Consider the following 7,117-nt stretch of genomic DNA (forward strand, 5'->3'; position numbering starts at 1 on the left):
CAAGAAGATGTTGAGAGACAAACACACCACACATGGAGTTCAGAAGATGCTCTGCCTGTCATTGTCACCGCAACACTTCCTGCCAAGAGAGGGGACAGTTCTGAAATAAGCAAACACATTTTGGAGTAACTAAGTCCGTGCTTCTAAACCCTTTAGGCAAGTCCCAAGGGACAGAGACACTGCCTTGACTTCTGCACTTCAACAGAAACGTTAGAATCTGCTCAGCACCCCTTATCTGCTGAGAGTGATGGCCCAGGCAGCCCCGTGAAACTGTACTCATGGGGTGGGAGTTCACTTTCAGGAGCATGCCGGAAAACACACACACACACACACACACACACACACACACACACACACACACACCACACACGCACACACGCACACACGCACACACATGCAGTCAAAAGGTTTCAAACAGTGCTGAGACCAGAGCCTATTGATGCTGGATTCAGTCTAGCTCCGCAGAGGAATTGCATCATCTGGGGACAGGGGCTCGCAGAGGCTCTATCCTGTGTCACTGCAGAGTGTGCTTGCTTTACTGAGTTACTCGGAAAAGCACAGCTCCTACTTTTTGTCATTTTTTTTTTGACCCAATTGATAAGATATAATTGCCCACTTAAACATACAAAGCCCGGTACCATCCATCCCTTAAGAACATTGATAACAACCTGTAAATACACAGAGCAGAATCTTAACATCACCTGCCATGGCTTCTCACACCCTCCTCTGTCTCCTTTCTCTTCTAGTCTCCTCCTCTTCCTTCAAACTTCTCTCCCGCCCATCCTTCCTTCTCCTCCAATGACAGGCCTCCTTCTATCCTGTACCTGCCCCTCACCTGTACTTTACAAATTCAATGGGGAGAAGGTTCTGGTGAAGTCACCTGAGTTCTGAGTATGTGACTAGGCAGCTGTCCTTGGGGCAGTGGAATTAGTATCAAAATACAGATAACTTCAGGGAAAACCACAACATTCCCCCTTTTTTGTCCAGTTAAAAAGCCTTTTCACTCATATATATAAATTAGTATAATTATTACTATTCTACAATTTATAAAGTATATGATATACTCAACACCCAGTCTATCACTATATCAGTTAGACAGAACATTTAGTTATCCATTCCAGCTTAAGAAAGGCTTAAAAATCTATATTATATCTTGGCTAGCTTGTATACTAACTGATAACTATTTAATAAAATATGTATTACCAGAGTTAAACAGCCTGGTAGGTTATGAAATTATAATCAGTCTTCAACCCCGTCAGAATTCTGAGAATGACCAAATATCTACACACATAGGAAGCCTAACACGACTTGCAGAACTGAGAGGTTGCAGAGACAAATCTCCACTAGCGCAGTCCCCTGTTAGCAACATGTGAGCGCAAGTCTTCAGCCTTCTGGCCCCAGATCAACTGGCAGACTCTTGAAATAGGGCTGAGGCGGTATCTCCATCACAAAGTGCTTGAACAGTACACCCAAGCCTCTGCTTTCTATCTAGCACCGAGCAAAAGAAGTCGGAAAGGAGGAGGAATTTCAAAATTAAAAAAAAAAAAACAAAAAACTACAAGTTTCTTTAACTTCATTTTAAGGTTTTATTTTATTAATCTCTTACATATTACATCCTGACTGCTGTTTCCCCTCTCTCCTCCCCTGCCAGTCCCACTCTGCACTACCCTACCCCAATCCCCTCCTCCTCCTTTCCCTTCAGAAACGGGCAGGCCTCCTAGGGATATCATCTAAACATGGCATATCAAGTTAAAAAGACTAGGCCCCTCCCCTCCTATTAAGGATGGACAAGACCCAGCTATACCATTGATCAACTGTATTCATACCAGCTTTATTCATATTAGCCAGAAACTGGAAACAACCTATATTACCTCAACCAAAAAAATGGATAAAGAAAATGTGGCATCTTTTTACTCAGCAGTTTGTTTGTTTGTTTGTTTGTTTGTTTGTTTGTTTAAAAAAGCTTCTTGAAATTTTCTGGCAAATGGATGACACTAGAAAATATCCTAAGTAAGATAACCCAGAGCCAAAAAGACAAACATGGTATGTACTCGCTTATAGGTGAATACTGGCTGTATGCTAAAGGATAACCGTGGTGCAGCCCACAGAGCCAGAGAGGCTAAGTAATGAGGAAATCTCAATGGGAGACCCACGAATCTCCCAGGAAAGAGGAAATAGAAGAGATACCATGGGTCATGTAGGGGCAGGTGGACATGGGAACAGGAGAGGTCAGGGTAAAGTTTATATATTAACCAACTGATACAACCCAGGCACTGATGTCTGGTGATACAAAACTTGAATTTGGCATCCTGACACACAATGGTAATACCAGCTCTGTGTATTTTATTGCTGCCCTAAACTTACCCTGGGACCATTCATATGTCTTTAAGTGTTAACCCCATGGTAGCTGGCCTCTACTTCCTTTCTCCCTTCCTTCTATCCTACAGATATTTCCTTACCTAATATTGTGAAATAGGCAGACATGGTAGGATCCATCGTGGAGGGAGAGAATAGATAACTTCTGAAGCTTTTAGAAGGCTGACGGGGAGAAAATTCATACACTGCCTTTTATCTTGCTACCATAGCATTGATGAGGAGAAGAAACAATGGCGTTGTTTTACCAAAAGCCCTGTGTTTCAAAATGTGAAATTCTTTAGATCCCTTTTCCAGTAAGAAGATAGAATTCTAGAAAAAGAAGCATTTCCCCATATTTACTGTTTATTCATCATCCTAAACTTAGCTCTGCCGTTCAGCTAAAGAGGAATAAGTAGACTTTGAACCCAAAGAGCTGCTGCTCTCGAGCAGACGAATGGGGCGATCTCCTGATCTGCAGAAGGAAGAAGCACACAAGTCAGAACTTTCGGCATTCTCCAGTCACCAGCACTGAGCTTCTTGCTGGACTTGCTCTTCCTGGATCCAAGGTGCTGTGTGACTCCACAGTGTTCATGTCTTCTCCTGCCTTCCTAAAAACCACATTTGCCACCAACCACTAAGCCTCAGCAGTACTCATCAATGACTGGGAAATGGGTGTGTTCAGCCCATCACTTGCATGGACAAGATTCCTGGAACTATACACTCAGGAAAAAGTTCTCATCCTCAAATTTCACCACACAGATGGTCTTTCTACTGGAACCATGATGGCATGTTAAGTCACCACTCTGCCACGTGAGTCCTGGAATAAGTAGGTGACTAGAAAAACCCTTGTAACCAAATCCTTTCTCTCAAGTTCCTAGAGCACCAACATTTTCTGCTCTTTCTGGAACTTTGTCTGCAAAGAGCTCAAAGGAAATGTGGCTTTATGGACCCACTAATGATACCAATATCTAATAACACAATGAAGTTGACCATGACTGTCATCAAGCAGATACAAGAGACACGAGACTCTTCACAACACCAGAAGCTATCTTGCATCACACAAAAGCCATAGCTTTTGCCATACATTGTACTTGTTTTATTTGGGTTGGCACCATAGACTATTCATTAGAGAATTAGAAAAGAATTTTACCATTGACGATCCCAAGTTTTATACCTGACACAGTTAATGAAGCTGAGAACTTGAGACTGCTAGGTCATAGGTCCTAGTGGAAAACTTGCAACTACTTTCCTAATAAATGAACATAGCAATAAAATGATTCCTGAGGGCATCAACAACCCTGAGATGAGTGCATCTCAGCCCTCCTCAGAGGAGCTTCCTCTTGCAATAGGTAGCACTTAACAGAGACCCACAACTGCAGAGAGACTTTCAAGCACTTATCCCTGAATGAGATCTCCTTATGAAGACTCTTATATCCAGGCTCAGGGATCTTTGTGGAAGAAGAGGTGGAAGGATTACAAGGTCCAGAGGTAATAGACAATTTTAAGGAGACGATGTGCTCAGAATAAGCTGACCTACACAAAAATCTGATGTCTTAACACATACACACCCCATGGCTCTTTTTTGTGTTGTTTTAAAGAGAAGAAATGAAAATGATGTTGGGTGGGTATGGACTGAGCAGGACCTAAGAGGAGATTGGAGATGGGAAAGAATATGATATAGATATAGATATAGATATCAAAGAATAAATAGGCAGTAAAAATTAGAAGAGAAAACATGTAGTGCTTTATTTGGTTAAAATACAAACTAGTCCATTGTAGACTTTTCTATCCTTTAGTTCTGACATTCTGAGAGCAAAGCCATGTCCGCCCTTCTTGTACTAAGGTTTCTGCAGCGGGTACATATGCCAGTCAGGATCCTTCTGTGAATCTCTTTTCAGAGGGAAGAAAACCACCTCCTGAAAGTTCATAAGGAAGCATGACTTCCTACCCAAAATCTAAGATTGGTACCTAGCTATAAAAAACGATGTCAAAATAAGCCCCTGCCACAGTTAGGCTTTGTTGTAAAATTATAAAAAAATGGCTGTCTTTTTCCCCCACTAGGTCCAGCACCACAGTGCCCCAAGATATCTGCTAGATATCTTGACAGAAACACATACCCCAATTCTGTGACAGCCCAGTGTGTCTACCACCACATACTCTTTCCAACTCAAATCGCCACAGGAAAGAACACACAACCCAATAACCTCTGATCCAATTGATAAGATAGAATCGCCCACCTAAACATACAAAGCCCTGTACACATCCATCCCTTAAGAATATTCATAACAGGGGTTGGGGATTTAGCTCAGTGGTAGAGCGCTTGCCTAGCAAGCGCAAGGCCCTGGGTTTGGTTCCCAGCTCCGAAAAAAAGGAAAAAAAAAAGAATATTCATAACAACCTGTAAATACACAGAGTGGAATCTTAACGTCAGCTTCCACATTCTCTCCTATCCCATCTCATTCTTCCAGTCTCCCCCTTCCAATCTCCTCCTCTTCCCTCAAACTTTTCTCCCACCCATCCTTCCTTCTCATCCAATGACAGGCCTCATTCCATCTTGTACCTGCCTCATCTGCATGACATCATCCTACAATCCTGCCATGGCATGAAAGCTTTCCAGAAGGAAGGAAGAAAGAGGGGAGGCCTGAGGAGTAGAAAGAGAGAATGGCCGGCAAACCAAGGAAAGGGGTCATGTGGAAGAGACCAAATCTAACTTCTATTCCTTTGTACTGATACTTCTTCATCTCCGTCTTTCATAAAACCATGTCAGCTTGCTGCAGGGTGGCCAGAACTGAATGAACTCAGCACAGATCCAGAGAATGTCCATGGGGACTGTGGTACTTCAGAGTCCCTTCCCATACCATAGAGTAGGTCTCCAGATGTGGTGGGAAGGGTGAGTCAGGGGGAAATATTCCTGGTGGTCTTCTAAAGCTGCTTACCCCAGATGTTAGGTAATGCGGTGCTGTCTTGGTCTTGTTCATGGTCCAGGATCTTCACCATATCCTATTCTCTATTCTCCCCACAACAACAGTGCCCACAGCCCAAGGACTCTGTTCTCCAACAGATGGGGCTCAAAATACACTAATAAATGTAACTTTTATTCATCTGAAGTTATTGCCTTCTCAAAAGCTTACCACTGAATAAGTTCACCCTTTTTAGCCCTTTTTGAATTCTGGGTCAGCTGTTCTAGCTTAAATTCATCTCCAAGCTGTTTGATTCAATCTGGCTTCTCTTGGCTTCTCACTGAATTCCTTTGATTTACCTCAAAGTAACTCTGGCAATTTGTTCTACTCCTCGGGCTCCTTATTCTCTGGCTTCCACTGACTGTGTTGATCTGAACCAAACTGCATGAATTCATAAATGAACTCCACTCTACTGTACTGCACTCACTGCACGGATTCCCAACTGACTGTTCAGGCTGACTGAGCGGTCTTCACTCTCCCTGGACTGCTCTTAAATATCTTTTATCCTAATAGGTGGACATATACTTGTTCTGTCAATTCTTTCTCTAACTCATCACTTGTCAGCCCCTCTATTGGACATTGTTTGGAATTAAAGGTGTGTACTAAGGTCATGTCTGAATTCCAGGCAGATCACGTAGACCTGATCAGAGTAGCCATGTTGCTGCTTTAAAACTCCTCTAAGGTAAACGTACAGTCTGTGAGAGCATTATTCTGTTCCTTTTTGCATCCTTTTCTTAGTTTAGTTACAACCCAGTATCTATTTAGTCCTGAAACACTTCTTACAAACACACACACTCACAAAAAGAATATCATAAAAGATCATCTTATTTTTAGTACTATTCTCCACATAATAAGATGCAGAGAACATTTTCAGCTTGATACTTTAAAAGCTTTCAGGCAGCTTTCCCCCCACTAATCATTAGTTGGGGTCATTTAAACCATCAGGTATTAATGTGTTGCATAAAAATGTTGTTTGGCCAAGAAATATTCAAAGTTGTTTCCAGCAGCAGGAGTTTCTTATCTTTAAATAAAAGAAGCTTTTCTTCTTTCATTAAAATTGAAGCATTGTGAAAGAGCAAAGGCCAAGGGTAGAAAGTTCCTAGGGAGAGTTTGGGCACCCCCAAATCTCCATGCTTAGTACCCTTGCCAAGTCAGAAGGTACAGTATTCCAGAGATTGGATGAGCCTTCTGGTCTTGAACTCAGGCTGGAGGAGGTACTTGAATGTGAATGTTATGCCCAGCACCATCCACTGCACAGCCCGGCCTCCCTTTCTGGTGAGTGCAGTCATGGAATGCAAGGCTTGTGGAAATCATAGAATTATCTATCCAAATGCTTAATTCAAACTACAAAAGCAAAGAGAAAGTGACTTTTCAAGTTCAGCTATGTATTTCAGCTTCAGCCCTTTTCTCATAATTCCCTCCTTAAACCAAGGAACTTAGCTCATGGACACTCATGGGCACACAAGTGCACCCCATGCTTGAGAAGAGTCAGCTTAGCACTGGAGAGATGGTCCAGCCTCAGCTGAGTTGATATTCATGCAGAAGACCTGGGTTCTGTTCCTAGGGCTAGAACAGTACATTACAACTCTCATTAACTACAGTTCTAGAAAATCTAGCACCTCCTTCTGGTCTCTTCAGAAATGACACGGGCATACACTTACAGGCAAGATACTCATACATATAAAGTAAAAATAAATAATTTTTTTAAAATAAAAGCCAGCTTGCCTGAGCTGAGGGAATCAGCCTTTAAAACTACCTATTCATGTTGATTAAATATCATAGGTGTGCTGGGTGGTGGTGAC

Source organism: Rattus rattus, chromosome 7, assembly GCF_011064425.1.
Source record: "Rattus rattus isolate New Zealand chromosome 7, Rrattus_CSIRO_v1, whole genome shotgun sequence".
In the NCBI taxonomy this organism is placed as follows: Eukaryota; Metazoa; Chordata; class Mammalia; order Rodentia; family Muridae; genus Rattus; species Rattus rattus.